Source organism: Carassius gibelio, chromosome B16, assembly GCF_023724105.1.
Source record: "Carassius gibelio isolate Cgi1373 ecotype wild population from Czech Republic chromosome B16, carGib1.2-hapl.c, whole genome shotgun sequence".
NCBI classification, from domain to species: Eukaryota; Metazoa; Chordata; class Actinopteri; order Cypriniformes; family Cyprinidae; genus Carassius; species Carassius gibelio.
The window spans coordinates 3445420-3461733 of NC_068411.1; the positions used below are offsets into that span (position 1 = coordinate 3445420).

General features: G+C 33.7%; 1 protein-coding gene and 1 long non-coding RNA gene across 7 annotated transcripts in view; one reads left to right on the top strand and one right to left on the bottom strand.

Moving 5' to 3' along the window:
• The window catches only part of triob (trio Rho guanine nucleotide exchange factor b), a 265495-nt gene that overhangs the window by 171030 nt on the left and 78151 nt on the right, over positions 1-16314 (top strand). The window lies entirely within an intron of this gene.
• LOC127974560 (uncharacterized) lies at positions 6868-9463 on the bottom strand. Its single transcript, XR_008157317.1, has 5 exons — positions 8550-9463; positions 8283-8400; positions 8108-8172; positions 7795-7873; positions 6868-7652 (listed from the first exon to the last, which is right to left on the bottom strand). It is a non-coding gene; the product is annotated as an uncharacterized LOC127974560 (long non-coding RNA).

The window sequence follows — 16314 nt, forward strand, 5'->3', positions numbered from 1 at the left end:
CAGCTATATTTATTATTATTATTATTTTTCTTCAAGGTTTCGGGGGCTTTTGGGGCCCTTAACATGCTCAAAAACTCTTGAAAATTGGCACACACCTTGGAACCTGCGGCCATTAGGGCTGGGCAGAGTCTGATACACGGGCGTGGCACAGGGGCTCTACAGCGCCCCCTGTAGTACTGAGGGCCATATATCATGCATACTTGCACGTATACATATGAAACTTGGTACATATATATAACTCATCAAAGCAAACAACTTTCACACTGCATGTCATAAGCTCCGCCCAACAGGAAGTTGGCTATTTAGGGTTTTATGAAAAACACATGCTCTGGAATTTGATATACTCCTCTGAGGAACTCCACCCGTTCACCACCAAACTCGGTGAACACGATCTCAAGACATTGAGGATGCTAAATTGCGAAGAGATTTTTGATATCTCGAACGGTTTGCCCGTGGCGAGGCGTTGAAATTATGGCGAGAAATGAGAAACAGGAAATGTCTAATAACATCCACATACATTTCCTGAATTTGATCAAACTTAATTGGTTTGTTCATTGTATGATACCGATCATATATATGTGACTATTAGGAGTCAAAGTTATAGCGCCACCAACTGGCAGCAGAAAGTTAATCATTTTCAAAACGATTTGAATTCAGCATCTTATTTTTACTTGATTTGCTTCAAACTTCATCAGAATAATGACAAAACACGGTCGAAGAAAATCTGTTGTGGGGATATTTATATCTAATATAGTGTTGCCATGGCAACGTGTCAAACTTGAATGTTCTGTTCTGGTGATTTTTAGGCAGATAACTAGCTCAGATTTACATGAAACTCGAAACAAATATCAGTATTAAAGATAGCTAGACCATGGCAAAAGCTTTTAAAAGGGCGTGGAAGAGGCACTCTATAGCGCCACCTTTTGTCAAAAGTGGGGGGATTAGTTTTAGCTACAGACACCAAACTTGGTACATAAATTGTTCTTATCAAGATGGACAACTTTCTAATTCACAGTCATAAGCTACGACCAACAGGAAGTTGGCTATTTTGAATTGAATATGGATTTTTGAGAATATTCTTTTGTGAATTAATGCATACTCCTCACAGGGGAAGTACACTATATACACCAAACTTTGTCTACATGAAGAAAAAACATTGAGGAACTTAAATTGCGAATGAATTTTGGATAGCTTGAACGGTTTTGTCGTGGTGATTTTTTTAAATAACAGTAAAAAGTGAAACATTAATCGTCTTGTATTTTTAAATTGCAGCTTCCAAACCTTTAAAAAACATTTTTCATTTAGAAAACCAGTGATTCTGAGAAAATATGCATAGTTTCATGACTTTACATCATTGTATGATTAAAAGAAAATTAAAAAACTGTCAGACATCTGATCTCACTCTGTCACTCTGTGTGAGGAATGTATGTGTGTTGACTGTCTGTGTGTGTGTGTGTGTGTGTGAGTGTGAGTGGGGGAGGGGTGTGAGCTGAGTAGCAGACAGACAGAGAGAGAGAGAGAGAGAGAGAGAGAGAGAGAAAGACTTAAACATCTCTTTAATCACCAGAAAAAAACTGTATTTTAAATTGTTGTTTTTTTTTTTGTTGTTGCTAATTGTGCTGTTTTCATTACAGCTTAAGAAATCTCTTAGGCCTTATCCTTTTCTGACAGTTTCAGGGATTTAAAAAAAATTCTAAAAATACTTGTGGTGCAAATTATAATTTCAAACTCATTTGATACTGACCCCTGAAACCCTGTGACATGACATTTATTTGAATTTACATAATCTCATGGATGTAACAGTAAACCTGTTCAGCTCAGAGATGAAGACTAAGCTGTGATGCAAGCTATTTAACTATTTCACAAATGCTTATAGGTTAATGAAATCATAACAAAACATTTTTTAATTATTTAAGGATTTGGTAACACTTTAAAATAATGTCTCAATTGTTAACATTAGTAAATGCATTGGTAACACTTCATAATAGCTGCACTCCTTAGCTAAGCATTAGTAAATAGTCAGTTCATGCTTTATATAGACTTCTCCCAAAATTAATATTTTAGTAAGCATTTTATAAATACAGCTATAATTAAATTGTTCATGGTTTATATGCACATTTATTTTGAGGAGATTAAAGGCTGTAATCTTCCTAAAATTAAAAAAAATAATAATAAATAAATAAACACAGAACTCAGAAATATTTATTTCAAGATGCAATAAAAGAAAACTGTATGTATATGTATGTATATATATATATATATATATATATATATATATATATATATATATATATATGTATATATATATATATATATATATATATATATATATATGTATATATATATATATATGTATATATATATATATGTATATATATATATATGTATATATATATATATATATATATATATGTACATATATATATATATATATATGTACATATATATATATGTGTATATATATATGTGTATATATATATATATATATATATATATATATATATATGTATACATATGTATATATATATATATATATATATATATATATATATATATATATATATACAGGATTGCATAAGTTTATATTTATTTATTTTTTATCAAGTGTACAGCTAATAATAATAATAATAATACTAATAATGCATTTTATTTAGTTTTAGCTACAGACAGCAAACTTGGTACATAAATTGTTCTTATCAAGACGGACAACTTTTTTAATTCACAGTCATAAGCTACAACCAACAGGAAGTCCGCTATTTTGATTTAAATATGGATTTTGGGGAAAATTATTTTGTGAATTACACACCAAACTTTGTCTACATGTTGCAAAAACATTGAGGAACTTAAATTGCGAATGGATTTTGGTTAGCTTGAACGGTTTTGTAGTGGTGGTTTTTTGAAATGACAGTGAAAAGGGAATCATTAATTGGCTTGTATTTTTAAATTGCAGCTTCCAAACATTTCAAAGCATTTTTTTCATACAGAGATCAAATCATTCTGAGGAAATATGCATAGTTTCATGACTTTACAACACTGTATGGACAGAAACACAAAATTAAAAAACTGTCAGACTTCTTAACTGACATGATCTCACTCTGGCCACTCTGTCTGTCTGAGGGAAGTGAGGTCACCATTTTTTGTCCAATGGTCAAGTCTTAACCTAATTATTGTTAATTATCTTAAAATAATTATTGTTCATGTTAACATAGTTAATGTTTATGAATAAAATATTATTGTAAAGTGTTATTAAAGTTATATATATGGTTCTGTGAAAGTGATTTCAAAGTCTAGATGATTCAGATTAACCCTTTAACTGCCGTATCCCTTAATATCTGACTGCCAGAAGGCTATTGTGAATGCATGTGCCCGCTGAGCACAATTTACCTGATGCCACAGTGGTGGCGTTGCACTGATGGCTTGAGCCCGCCATCGCTGCTTGCAGCTATATTCAAACTTGAATTTCTACAAATTTAAATTGATTTAAATTTAGTTTTCACCCCCCAGCTCTTAATGCATCTTGTTTCCTTTTGGAGCGTCAGTGAATGTTTGAATCTTTTTAAATAGTTGTGTTTGAGTCCCTCAAATGTCCTCAGTGTGATAAGATGTATTTCAAAATCATAAAGTCACTGCTGGAAAGGGTTCAAATATGCAAAGATGCTGGAAAACTGAAGAATCTCCAGGACCTTAAAGATTTTTCTGAAGAACGCTGCTCAGTTTAACTGTTCAGAACAAACAAGGGACTCATGCACAACCATCACAAAACAGAAAGACAGTCGTGGATCATCAGATAACAGAACACAGTACTAAGAACCAAGGGTTCCCAAACTTTTGAGTGGGGTTATTTTAATAATTTCATCATTTTTTTTGTCTTGTGGAATAAATGTTAAAATATTTTATGTACAATATCTTACTCAGGACAGTACTAAATAAAAAATAACATGCATTTAGTATGATCTCTCTTATTTTTTGAAAATTACTTATATTTTCACAGATTCTGCAAGGGGTGCCCAAACTTTCGAACCCAACTGTGTATATATATATATATATATATATATATATATATATATATATATATATATATATATATATATATATATATATACATTTGTCACTATTTTACATTCATAGTTAAAAATAGTACAAAAAATAATGTACATTTGTCAAAAAATATGCACTCATTTTTAACAGCCATTAATGGATAAACATATTTTTTGCCTACAGAATTGTGTGGTTCTGACATCTACCAAAAGAACAATAAAAACATGACACCATGTTGCAGGTACAGTGCTGCTAGAAAGGGGGATAATCAGAGGAGTATTTGGATCTGGTGCAGTGAGCACTGCTGTGGCGAGCCAAATGCCCTTCCAGCCAAGCCAGATGAGCATGTGTTTTGGCATAATGTTTGTGCTAGGATAGTGAGGAGGCATGGTGCCAGGACTTGAAAATGAAAAAAAAATTAAATCGGTTCACTCCGAGCAGAATCAATATTTTAACGTTTCTGTTCTGCGTTCCTCTGATATTATTACTGTTCCGAAACCGGTTCGGGTGGAAGAAAAACTGGTTAATAACGTTATTTTTTAAATATATATATTACTTGCCTATACTTTGCCTAATAATAATAATAAAGTATAGTGTTTTCTTTACTCAAAAAGAAAAAAAAAATATAGATCTAAAGCTACAGCCAATACAGCATCATCTTTTCTAGATTTTGGCCAAATGTAAGATACTTAAAAAAAAAAAAAAAAAAAAAAAAATCATTCAAACACTTTAAAGACATCAAACTATTTTTAAGATATTTAAAAATGTTTGCTGCATTGTAAAAATAAAATAAAAATAATAATAAGACACTTGTATAAGATTGCGTTTTGAGAGTGAAAAAAAAAAAAAAACTTAAGTCACAGGCTCACATCGCATTTTATTAGCCCTATTACTTCCAAAATAATAAAGGCTAAAATGCCAACTAGTCTAAAGTAAAATGTTTAAAACATTATAAAAACAGTTATTAGTTTATCTCCAAAGCACATCCTCTAAAGTTATAGGCTATAAAAACGTCAATCCAAAAACAAATTAAAGGTGAAGCTGATGTCTACCTCTCTCATTTGGCAGGAATCCAAATGTTTCCATGTTCCCAACATATCTGGATGCTAAAATGTTATTTATTATTTAGCGTTTGCACTTTCAGTTATTATTATTTAAAATAGGCTAATCTTGTAGGTAAACGGTTGTTGGTTAGGAAAAATAACGATATTAACATCCCTAGTCAGTAATGTCACATTGCATTATAGAATAATAGTTAATGTATAATAAGAAACGCTGTATTTGCGTCCGAAATACGGACTCTTATAATAATACGGAAATTTCTGAGGTTAATACAGCAAATGAAAATTTGTGAAGCTCCGCTACGCTATTTCCCCCCCACTCCATAACAAATAATTTCAATTAACAGTATTTAGAAAAGAACATGAATTAAAAATATAAGAAGTTATAGCATATTAACGACAAACAAAAACTAATTAATTTATGCCAAAACGAAACTCAAACCAACGTTGAGTCTCATTCAACACTAAATCAAATGTTTCAGTATTCGTGATGTATTTTAATGCCAAATGATTATAAAAAAAATATCCTATGTTAACAGTGTTCATTATAGTTTGTAATGTTTGTAAACATTTATTTGTCTGCATTGTCTATTTCTGACTGAAATAATATTTTTTTTCTCTCTAAAAAAAGTATATATATATATATATATAGCCTACACATTTTTTAGAGCGAAAAAAAGATTCAGAAATAGACACACACACACACACACACACATATCTATCTATCTATCTATCTATCTATCTATCTATCTATATATATATATATATATATATATATATATATATATATATATATATATATATATATATATACGCGTAGCGTATGCAGCAAACCTTTTTAAATATTTTGATGAAAATGACAACTGAAATAAATATTTACTGAAAATAAATAAATGACTTTTTAAACCGTTTAACTGATTATTAATCGTTCAAAATTAGCTGATACAGTTTGTTGCATTCATGCACTCAGAAACCGGTGACTGAACGAATCAGCAGAGCTTGTACAAGCTTTTGTCATAGTTATATCTTTCTCAGACGTTTCGAAATGTCGAAATTGGATTGCGCATCTATCTTTGCATTATGATTTCCAATGCCATCGGCGAGCAGAGCTTCTCAAAGCTGGCTTTTCATCACAGGCAGGCTATATTAACATCGTGTTCATTATTAACGCTATCAAAACTGTGTAAGGTTGTTTCAGAAAGTGGAATGCATGTATAATTAGCCTTATCATTCTACCTTAAGCAAAACTATGTAACGTTAGCCTAGTGTCGAACATAAACCCACTTAAAAAAGCATGTGGACACGTAACAACTTAGTTTTGTGTCAGAACTTTTACACTTTCATTCATAAATTCACCCCGTCTGTGTTTGCGAAACGATTGAATCGCAGAATCCAGTCAAAAATAGAACTTGCTGTATAAAGCAGAACGTCACGGGATTTGGCTATTTTTGAATGAATACATCTATATTAGGGCTGTAAAATGAATTAAATATCGATATGGACTAGTGTATATGAATATTAAAGTTAAAAGAGACTACAATTGTTCTACACTGTAAAAACTAAAGGTTCCTGGAGGCACCTTTTGGGGTTCTTCACTTCGCCACGCCGGCGGAACCCTCTGAAGAGTTTCTAGGCACCGCTCTAAATGGGGGTGGTTCTCTGAGGAACTTTCAATGGTTCCTGGAGGAACCCTTTTATTAGGATGGCCAGGAACCACCTGGGGTGCTTCAAGGCACCATTTCCCTAATCCCCCCCCCCCCCCCCACACACTGGTTTATTTATTTTTTCCTGCTATTGACATTTTTAATGATTTAAAAAAATAAACTGAAAAAAATAAAACAAATGCATATAAAACATAGTTTATTGATAAGCAACAACAATATCCATAATCACCTTAAATAGTCAATATTGCACATCACAATCCCATTCATGGACACATCAGTAATATAGCTATAAACGAATAACAACAACAACAAAAAAAAAATACACCTTGGTAAAATTATTATCAAATAAATGGGACTCAATTATCTTAGAACTTTAAAAAACATTTCATGTACCTAAAACAATGATACAATTTAAATTAATAAATTCAATTCAATTTTAGACACAATGCAATTCATAGTAACATTTTCTTTCCTGTTCTAAATAGTGGTAACTGATTGGAAGAATAACTTCGAGAGCAGTGAATGGGAGAGTATCACAAATATATTTTTGCATTCTCATTTACTCAAATAACAAAACATAAACTCTAAAGATAGCATTTTCACAACTTTCAATCAAAGGAAAAAATCTGACAGAGACTGATAACAGCAGTCAGAAGAGAGAACAATGTCAAATTTATCATTCCTCCCAAAGACACTGGATTTGAAACACCCTTGCATTAGCTATTTTTTTTTTGTAATTTGATACAAATGTGAGATAATACAAAGTATAGTGTTATTAATGCACATAATTAAAAAAAAAATCAAAATATAAAACAATGGTGAGGATTTACGATGCTGATGGCCGCTGAAACGCATCATCAGTCTTATGCAAATGGTCCATGATATCCTCCTGAATGGCCAACAGATACAGCAGAAAAACAGTGTGCTTTAGTGTACTTTTAATTGCTTTTCTGTATAATCTTGAAAAGAACATAGGCACTCATAGTAAGGTGAACTCATGTCGGCAGGTTCATCAGCAAGAAGCTCCTCACCATCAGGAAAGACTGCAGTGCTGCTCTCACCAAATGGGTCTCCTGCTATTACCACAGCTGTTCTGAGATTATGTGTAGGCTGTTCATTGAAAAAAAGAGTGATTTACTTAAAATTAAATAACAAAATATTTACATTTATTCATTTAGCACAGGTATTTTTTTAATTATCTTAAAAATGAGGAACACCACAGGAATTATTTTTGTCATATTAGTGCATTGATTAATGGTTGTGGGCTAATTAAGTGCACAATGTGTGTTTAAGTTGTGTGTGTACACTACATATGTATACACACATGGACAAACTCATACTTACCTCATCACATACAGTCCAGGACAGCAGGATCATCATGTTACAGGAAGGGCAATGTTAGAATTACTCTGAAAACAATAAAAAAAAAGAAAAGAAAAAAAGAACTGTTCATAAACTATAAATATCTGAATGTTTTAGAAGGGTTTCTGGTGTGTCTCTGCAAAACTTATTTACACACCTACAAAAGATGAGGTACATCCAGAGAGGTCTGTTTATTGTCAGCCAGCATCAGACTTCAGCAGCTGTCTGTCCACTGCCTCACAGGTGTCCACTACAGAGCCACATTTCTTTATTAACTGCTGAATATAAAGAACATATGGGTAGTTTTTTTTATTGTTTAATTCAGTTCAGTGTAACAGTGTACACAGTCATATATAATTTTGGATTAGGCCAAGCTGAAACCATTTCAGTTATTTCAATGTCAAATAAATAATTAAATACTTACATAGTGCTGCCCTGTGAATCCTTTGAGATTTTTAGAGAAGTCATACTGGATTTTCTGAGGAGAGAAAATTATCAAAACCAGTTTTATGTAACGTTACATTATGTGCAAATGACTCTAAAAATAGGCTAATAGCCTAACTTTACATGTAACGTTAAGTTAACATGGATGTGTAACTATTTAACAAACGTACGTTAAACGACAACAATAATTTAGAAAAGTTGAAGAAAAGAGTTACAATGAATAAACGTAAACATCATGTGTAAGTTAAACCTAACTAATAATTATTGTTTGTGACCTTGTGTTTGTAGTCTCCATTTCGTCCCACAAAGTGCATTAGACTCTTAATCATCGCAGCTATTAAATTAATGGTTAAAACAAAAAAATCAAATCAAAAAAAAAAAACAAACAGTTTAATGTGTCAGCGTAGGAATTAGTATACACATAATAAACCTGTGTATTTATTTTGGAGCCTTTACTCACCTTGCGCAGTTGTTTCTTTCTTTGAGGAAAGGAGCCGTTACTTCTTTGTATTTGAAATCACTCTTCTACGCGCACGCGAGCAAACAGCAGGAGCGCGAGGACGCCAAGCCTCATGCATTTTCTTCTTGACAACGGCTGAACAGTTATTTCTGAATAATTTTAACTTATTTCACTAGAAAAAAAATCTAAATATTACTATTGTACCGATTGTTATAATTAGAGTTTTTTTATTTTATAAAATTAATGCGTTTAGTCATATTTAGTTAAATAATATTTTTAATGTTTGCTTTAAAGTTTCAAGGTAAACTATCCTCCTTCAAATGATTTAACATTAAGCCTATTTCAATAAAACTATTTTTAGTTATTGCAGTATTTAAGTTTAAGTCTGGAGGAAATTAATAAATAATAATAAGAAACATGGTGTAGCCACTGGATGCCTGTTTGCTTGTATATATACAAGCAAACAGGCATCCAGTGGCTACACCATGTTTCTTATTATTATTTATTAATTTCCTATTATTTATTCCTATTATTTCCTATTATTTATTAATATTCCCTATTGCTTAGAAGTGTTTTCAGAAATAATTGTAACATTTTAGTTGGATATTCTGTCTGTTTAGAAGATTTTGTATGTCCTTTTGTTATTTAATTTATTTATGTTTTGACAGAACAAGTGTGAAGATTTGTTCAACCATTTAGGTTTTTTTTTTTTTTTTCACATGCAAGTGCCACAAAACTAATTGTTCCATCACATTCCTAAAAAGTAAATAATAATAATAATAGGTCACATTTAATTTTTGTCACTTCTCTGGGTTCTTCCAGATGCTGGCTTTTCCAAGTGAGATCTTCCAGGAACCACTTTAATGTTAACAGAGCTTGCAGTAACCCTTTTTTAAAATGTGAGTTCCTCCAGGAACCTCCAGAGCACTTTGAGGTCTCAGTGTAATGAAAGGGTGACTCCAGAACCTCAGAACTGGGAACAAAGTGCTTCAAGGATCCCATCAACACAGTCCCATGAGTTCCTGCACGAACTGCAAAGACTATAATGGTTCTTTCAGGAACCCTATTATGAGAAAAAGAGCTTTGAGGCACTTAAAATACATTTTAAGGTTCCTGGAGTACACCAAAGGATACCTGAGGCACCTTTAGTTTTTACAGTGTACGTGTCTCTGGGAATGAGGGCTCAATATGTGCATTTTGCCATTCAGATACACACGATGCTCACAGTGTTTTCCCCCACGCCCACGCCGACTCCGCCCTCGCCATGCCCCCAGCTATGACGAGATGCCGACTGACTGTATCTATGATGAGTTCACAGCTGAGCGGACATTTCACTCATTGGCTTCAGCACATTTGCATATGCTGTACTGCTGGAATTCGTGATTGGTTGACAGCAAATTTTAAATATTTAATGGAACGATAAAATAACGTTATTAACCGGTTAATGGCCATTTCAATTTTTCGATTCTGTTCGGAACTATAAAATTTGATTTCGTTTCTGGTTCTGTTCCTGTCAAAACTTTGTTCGTTTCCGGTTTTCGTTTTCGTTCCTTGAACCAGCTCAGAGCCCTGCATGGTGCCCTTTCACCTCTCAAGACATGTAATGTGCTTTTGTTAAACCTCTTTTATTCTTGTTTTTACAACCTGATGTGATGCTTATTTTGCATAATAATTTTATATATCTGTTATAGCAATGATTTGTTGTGCTAATCAGGTGGTTAATTTGTGCTGAAATTTGCATAAGACTTATTTCTCTGCCTGCCAAGAAACATACATCTACAATTTGTTGGGGTCTATGGTTAAACCAATCAGACAAAGAAATGGCTTTTCTTTTTGTACTTAGATTTAAGGACACACTCCAAATGCTTGTTATTTTCTTGTGCTCAGTTTAATATATTGAAAAATGACATTCTGGGGAAGGTTATTAATAAAACAGATTTTGAGTATCAATATCATTCACGTCTCATTAAATAATCACACTAGTTATTTAGCAGAAAAAGTTAAAGAACATCACAGTGTAGAAGACTGTTCCTTCATATCCAGAATTGCTCTGGTTTAGTTGGTTCATTTTGGTACATTTTAACTCCTTTTTATCATTTTCTCGTTTCAGGGACCTGAGGGCCCTCCAGGACATAAGGTACTGTACAAATGAAGTAATCAACATTTTTAACAAATCATGTAAACCTGTTTAAGATAGAACAATATTTTTATTTATCTATTTGAAAAAATTAATACTTTTATTTTCATCAATGATTCATTAAATTGATCGTAAGTGACAGTAAAGACTTGTGGATTTTTACAAAACATTCAACTTCAAATAAATGCTGTTCTTTTGAACTTTGTTCAGCAAAATATCTTGAAAAAAAGTTTCACAATTTCCATAAACATGTTGCAAATGTTAAATATATTTGGCAGCATTAAATAAAAAAAAAAACTTTGCCATCACATTAATATATAAAACAAATTTAAGCATAAATCATATGCACATAGTCAATTATATAAGGATCTAATGAATTAAATAGAATAATTCTCATGCAGACATGAATAAGGGGATACAGATAGAGTTGTTCCGATTCCAATACTAGTATCGGAAATATCACCAATACTACAACAAATTCTGGCATCGGCAAGTACATGAACCCATATATTGATCCAATACCATTTTCTTAAACAAGACCTAGTTATGAACACTAGCTTTGCCTAAGCACTGCACGGTTCTTCTTCACTGCTCAGAATGCATTTCAAACACAGGAAGTTGTGCTGTGTTGCCATAAGCAACCCCTGTTTAGAGCAGCGAAGAAGAAATGACGCGTTAGCAGTATGTCCGCTGTTTGGCAGTATTTCAGACTGGGCCAACCAGACAGTTAAACGGCGACTAGGGATGCCACAAGTACTGGCACTTCACTACCAAGTCGGTGCTGAAAATTAAAAAATGTGATGATACCAATGTCTCTGTAGTACCGGTAGTAAGTTACCAACTCCCAAGTATATTCGGTACCCGCAGCTGCGTTCAGTCGCTTCCGTGTTGGTCTAAGCGCAAGGATCCAGACTTTAGCCGAATATATACTAGTGTCTGTGAATATTAAACTGCAAAATACTATTTAAATATCCCTCCTGCAAATTCTACATCTCTGTCGGTGATGGGCGCAGGGAGCTCGCTGTTTTGTAGTCGCTGCCGTGTGTCATTATATGCGGACACGAACGCATAAACCGTCATTTCATGAGAATTTACCGTTTCATTTGAGAAAACTCATATCATAAACACAAACACTGAAAGATCTTCATGGCAACCCATCAAAATAAATGGTCGGTTCAACGTGAGTAAATTGACAATGTATTGAGCTACTGTTGTAGCCTAAAGTAGATTTAGCTGTCTCTGTGTAGTAATAATAATACGTCTATGCCTAGACGGTTGCTTGTTTTTTACTTGTTTTGTTGTAAAGAGATTATCTCATTAATATATCATTTTTTATATTCCTAGACTTATTTGATGCAGTTTTTTATAGTTATATTGTAAAACTAAAATACCTTTTTAGTTTCCGGTGTTAGATTTTTGGCTGCATTTGAAGTTCTTTTTCGCTTAAGGAAATAAATAATATTACTGTCAAATTCATGTAAGATAATAAAAAATACTGTAATAAATACAATAGTTCACCATGTATTTGTTCATGTTTTTTTAAGGGATAAGTCACACCATAAAATAATTCAATTTACTCAGGGCTAGTAGTATATACAGCTGTATATACAGATACACACACAGGTATCGGATCAGTACTCGGTATCGGACGATACCCTGAGCCCAGGTATTGGAATCGGTATTGAGAAGAGAAGAGAAAAGGGTATCGGAACATCTCTACATACAAAGCTAGGTATCTAGACGAGTCTGCAATACACAAACTGAAAAAAGAGGCATACACAGATAAATAAAAACATTAAACCAGGAAAATGGTGCACAACATAAAGTCTAAATGCAGACTCTGTGACAATAACATTTTAAAATATATTTTAAAAAGTTAATTTTAAATTGTAATATTTCACCATATTACTGTCATTGATTCAATGTTATACACAGAACATACAGTACAGTAGACTGGGGAAAATGTGGTTTTGTACAGGTACAAGATCTATGACCATCAGATATGGTCAGGTTCTTCCTTTTCTACTCCATCTGACTGTTTCATTAAACATCTGGAATGAAAACATCATGACTGGACTTTTATGCATAGAGGGTTTACACGAGCTATAGATCAGTGGCAAAGGAAATCGTATGTCAAGTTCAAGTCAAGTCAAGTCACTTTTATTTATATAGCGCTGTAAACAAAATACATTGCGTCAAAGCAACTGAACAACATTCATTAGGAAACAGTGTGTCAATAATGCAAAATGATAGTTAAAGGCAGTTCATCATTGAATTCAGTGATGTCATCTTTGTTCAGTTAAATAGTGTCTGTGCATTTATTTGCAATCAAGTCAATGATATCGCTGTAGATGAAGTGACCCCAACTAAGCAAGCCAGAGGCGACAGCGGCAAGGAACCGAAAATCCATCTGTGACAGAATGGAGAAAAAAACCTTGGGAGAAACCAGGCTCAGTTGGGGGGCCAGTTCTCCTCTGACCAGACGGAACAAGTAGTTAAAATCCAGGCTGCAGCAAAGTCAGATTGTGCAGAAGAATCATCTGTTTCCTGTGGTCTTGTCCTGGTGGTCCTCTGAGACAAGGTCTTTACAGGGGATCTGTATCTGGGGCTCTAGTTGTCCTGGTCTCCGCTGTCTTTCAGGGCTGAAGAGGTCCTTTCTAGGTGCTGATCCACCATCTGGTCTGGAAAAGTACTTGATCCGGGCAACTGCAGTGACCCTCTGATCTGGATACAGACTGGATATGGTGGTTACGGTGACCTCGGAATAAGAGAGAAACAGACAAATATTAGTGTAGATGCCATTCTTCTAATGATGTAGCGAGTACATAGGGTGTTATGGGAAGTGTTTCCAGTTCCGGTTTACCTAATTAATGCAGCCTAAAAATCCTTTAACGGATTTGGATATTAAAAGCATATTACTATGTTATGTGTAAGCCAGGTTAAAGAGATGGGTCTTTAATCTAGATTTAAACTGCAAGAGTGTGTCTGCCTCCCAAACAATGTTAGGTAGGTTATTCCAGAGTTTAGGCGACAAATAGGAAAAGGATCTGCCGCCCAGGGTTGATTTTGATATTCTAGGTATTATCAAATTGCCTGAGTTTTGAGAACGTAGCGGACGTAGAGGATTATAATGTAAAAGGAGCTCATTCAAATACTGAGGTGCAAAACCATGCAGGGCTTTATAAGTAATAAGCAATATTTTAAAATCTATAGAATTTTTGATAGGGAGCCAGTGCAGTGTTGACAGGATGAGGCTAATATGGTCATACTTCCTGGTTCTAGTAAGAACTCTTGCTGCTGTATTTTGGACTAGCTGTAGTTTGTTTAGTAAGCGTGCAGAACAACCACCCAATAAAGCATTACAATAATCTAACCTTAAGGTCATAAATGCATGGATTAACATTTCTGCATTTGACATTGAGAGCATAGGCCGTAATTTAGATGTATTTTTGAGATGGAAAAATGCAGTTTTACAAATGCTAGAAACGTGGCTTTCTAAGGAAAGATTGCAATCAAATAGCACACCTAGGTTCCTAACTGATGATGAAGAATTGACAGAGCAACCATCAAGTCTTAGACAGTGTTCTAGGTTATTACATGCAGAGTTTTTAGGTCCTATAATTAACACATCTGTTTTTCTTTCAGAATTTAGCAGTAAGAAATTACTCGTCATCCAGTTTTTTATCTAAATCCTGACTGGAAATCCTCACATATACCATTTTTCTCTAAGAAGGAATATAATTGTGAGGATACCACCTTTTCTAGTATCTTGGACAGAAAAGGGAGATTCGAGATTGGTCTATAATTAACAAGTTCTTTGGGGTCAAGTTGTGTTTTTTTGATGAGAGGCTTAATAACAGCCAGTTTGAAGGTTTTGGGGACATATCCTAATGACAATGAGGAATTAATAATAGTCAAAAGAGGACCTATGACTTCTGGAAGCACCTCTTTTAGGAGCTTAGATGGTATAGGGTCTAACATACATGTTGTTGGTTTAGATGATTTAACAAGTTTATACAATTCTTCCTCTCCTATAGTAGAGAATGAGTGGAACTGTTCCTCAGGGGGTCTATAGTGCACTGTCTGATGTGATACCGTAGCTGACGGCTGAATGGTTACAATTTTATCTCTAATAGTATCGATTTTAGAAGTAAAGTAGTTCATAAAGTCATTACTGTTGTGGTGTTGGGAAATGTCAACACTTGTTGAGGCTTTATTTTTCGTTAATTTAGCCACTGTATTGAATAAATACCTGGGGTTATGTTTGTTTTCTTCTAAAAGAGAAGAAAAGTAATCAGATCTAGCAGTTTTTAATGCTTTTCTGTAAGATATGCTACTTTCCCGCCAAGCAATACGAAATACCTCTAGTTTTGTTTTCCTCCAGCTGCGCTCCATTTTTCGGGCTGCTCTCTTTAGGGTGCGAGTATGCTCATTATACCATGGTGTCAAACTGTTTTCCTTAACCTTCCTTAAGCGTAAAGGAGCAACTGTATTTAAAGTGCTAGAAAAGAGAGAGTCCATAGTTTCTGTCACATCATCAAGTTGTTCTGAGGTTTTGGATATGCTAAGGAATTTGGATACATCAGGAAGATAACTTAAAAAGCAGTCTTTTGTGGTAGAAGTGATGGTTCTTTGATACTTGTAACAAGAAGTGTAATTTACAATTTTGGCTATATGAAGTTTGCACAGAACTAAATAATGATCTGAGACATCATCACTTGGCTGAATAATTTCAACACTATCAACATCAATTCCATGTGACAGTATTAAATCTAGAGTATGATTTCGACAATGAGTAGGTCCTGAAACATGTTGTCTAACTCCAATAAAGTTCAGAATGTCTATAAATGCTGATCCCAATGCATCTTTTTCATTATCGACATGGATATTAAAATCACCAACTATTAAAACTTTATCTGCAGCCAGAACTAACTCGGATGTAAAATCACCAAACTCTTTAATAAAGTCTGTATGGTGCCCTGGTGGCCTGTATACAGTAGCCAGTACAAACATAACGGGGGATTTATCATTAAAGGGGGGGGGGGGGGGGTGAAATGCTCGTTTTCACTCAATATCCTGTTAATCTTGAGTACCTATAGAGTAGTACTGCATCCTTCATAACTCCAAAAAGTCTTTAGTTTTATTATA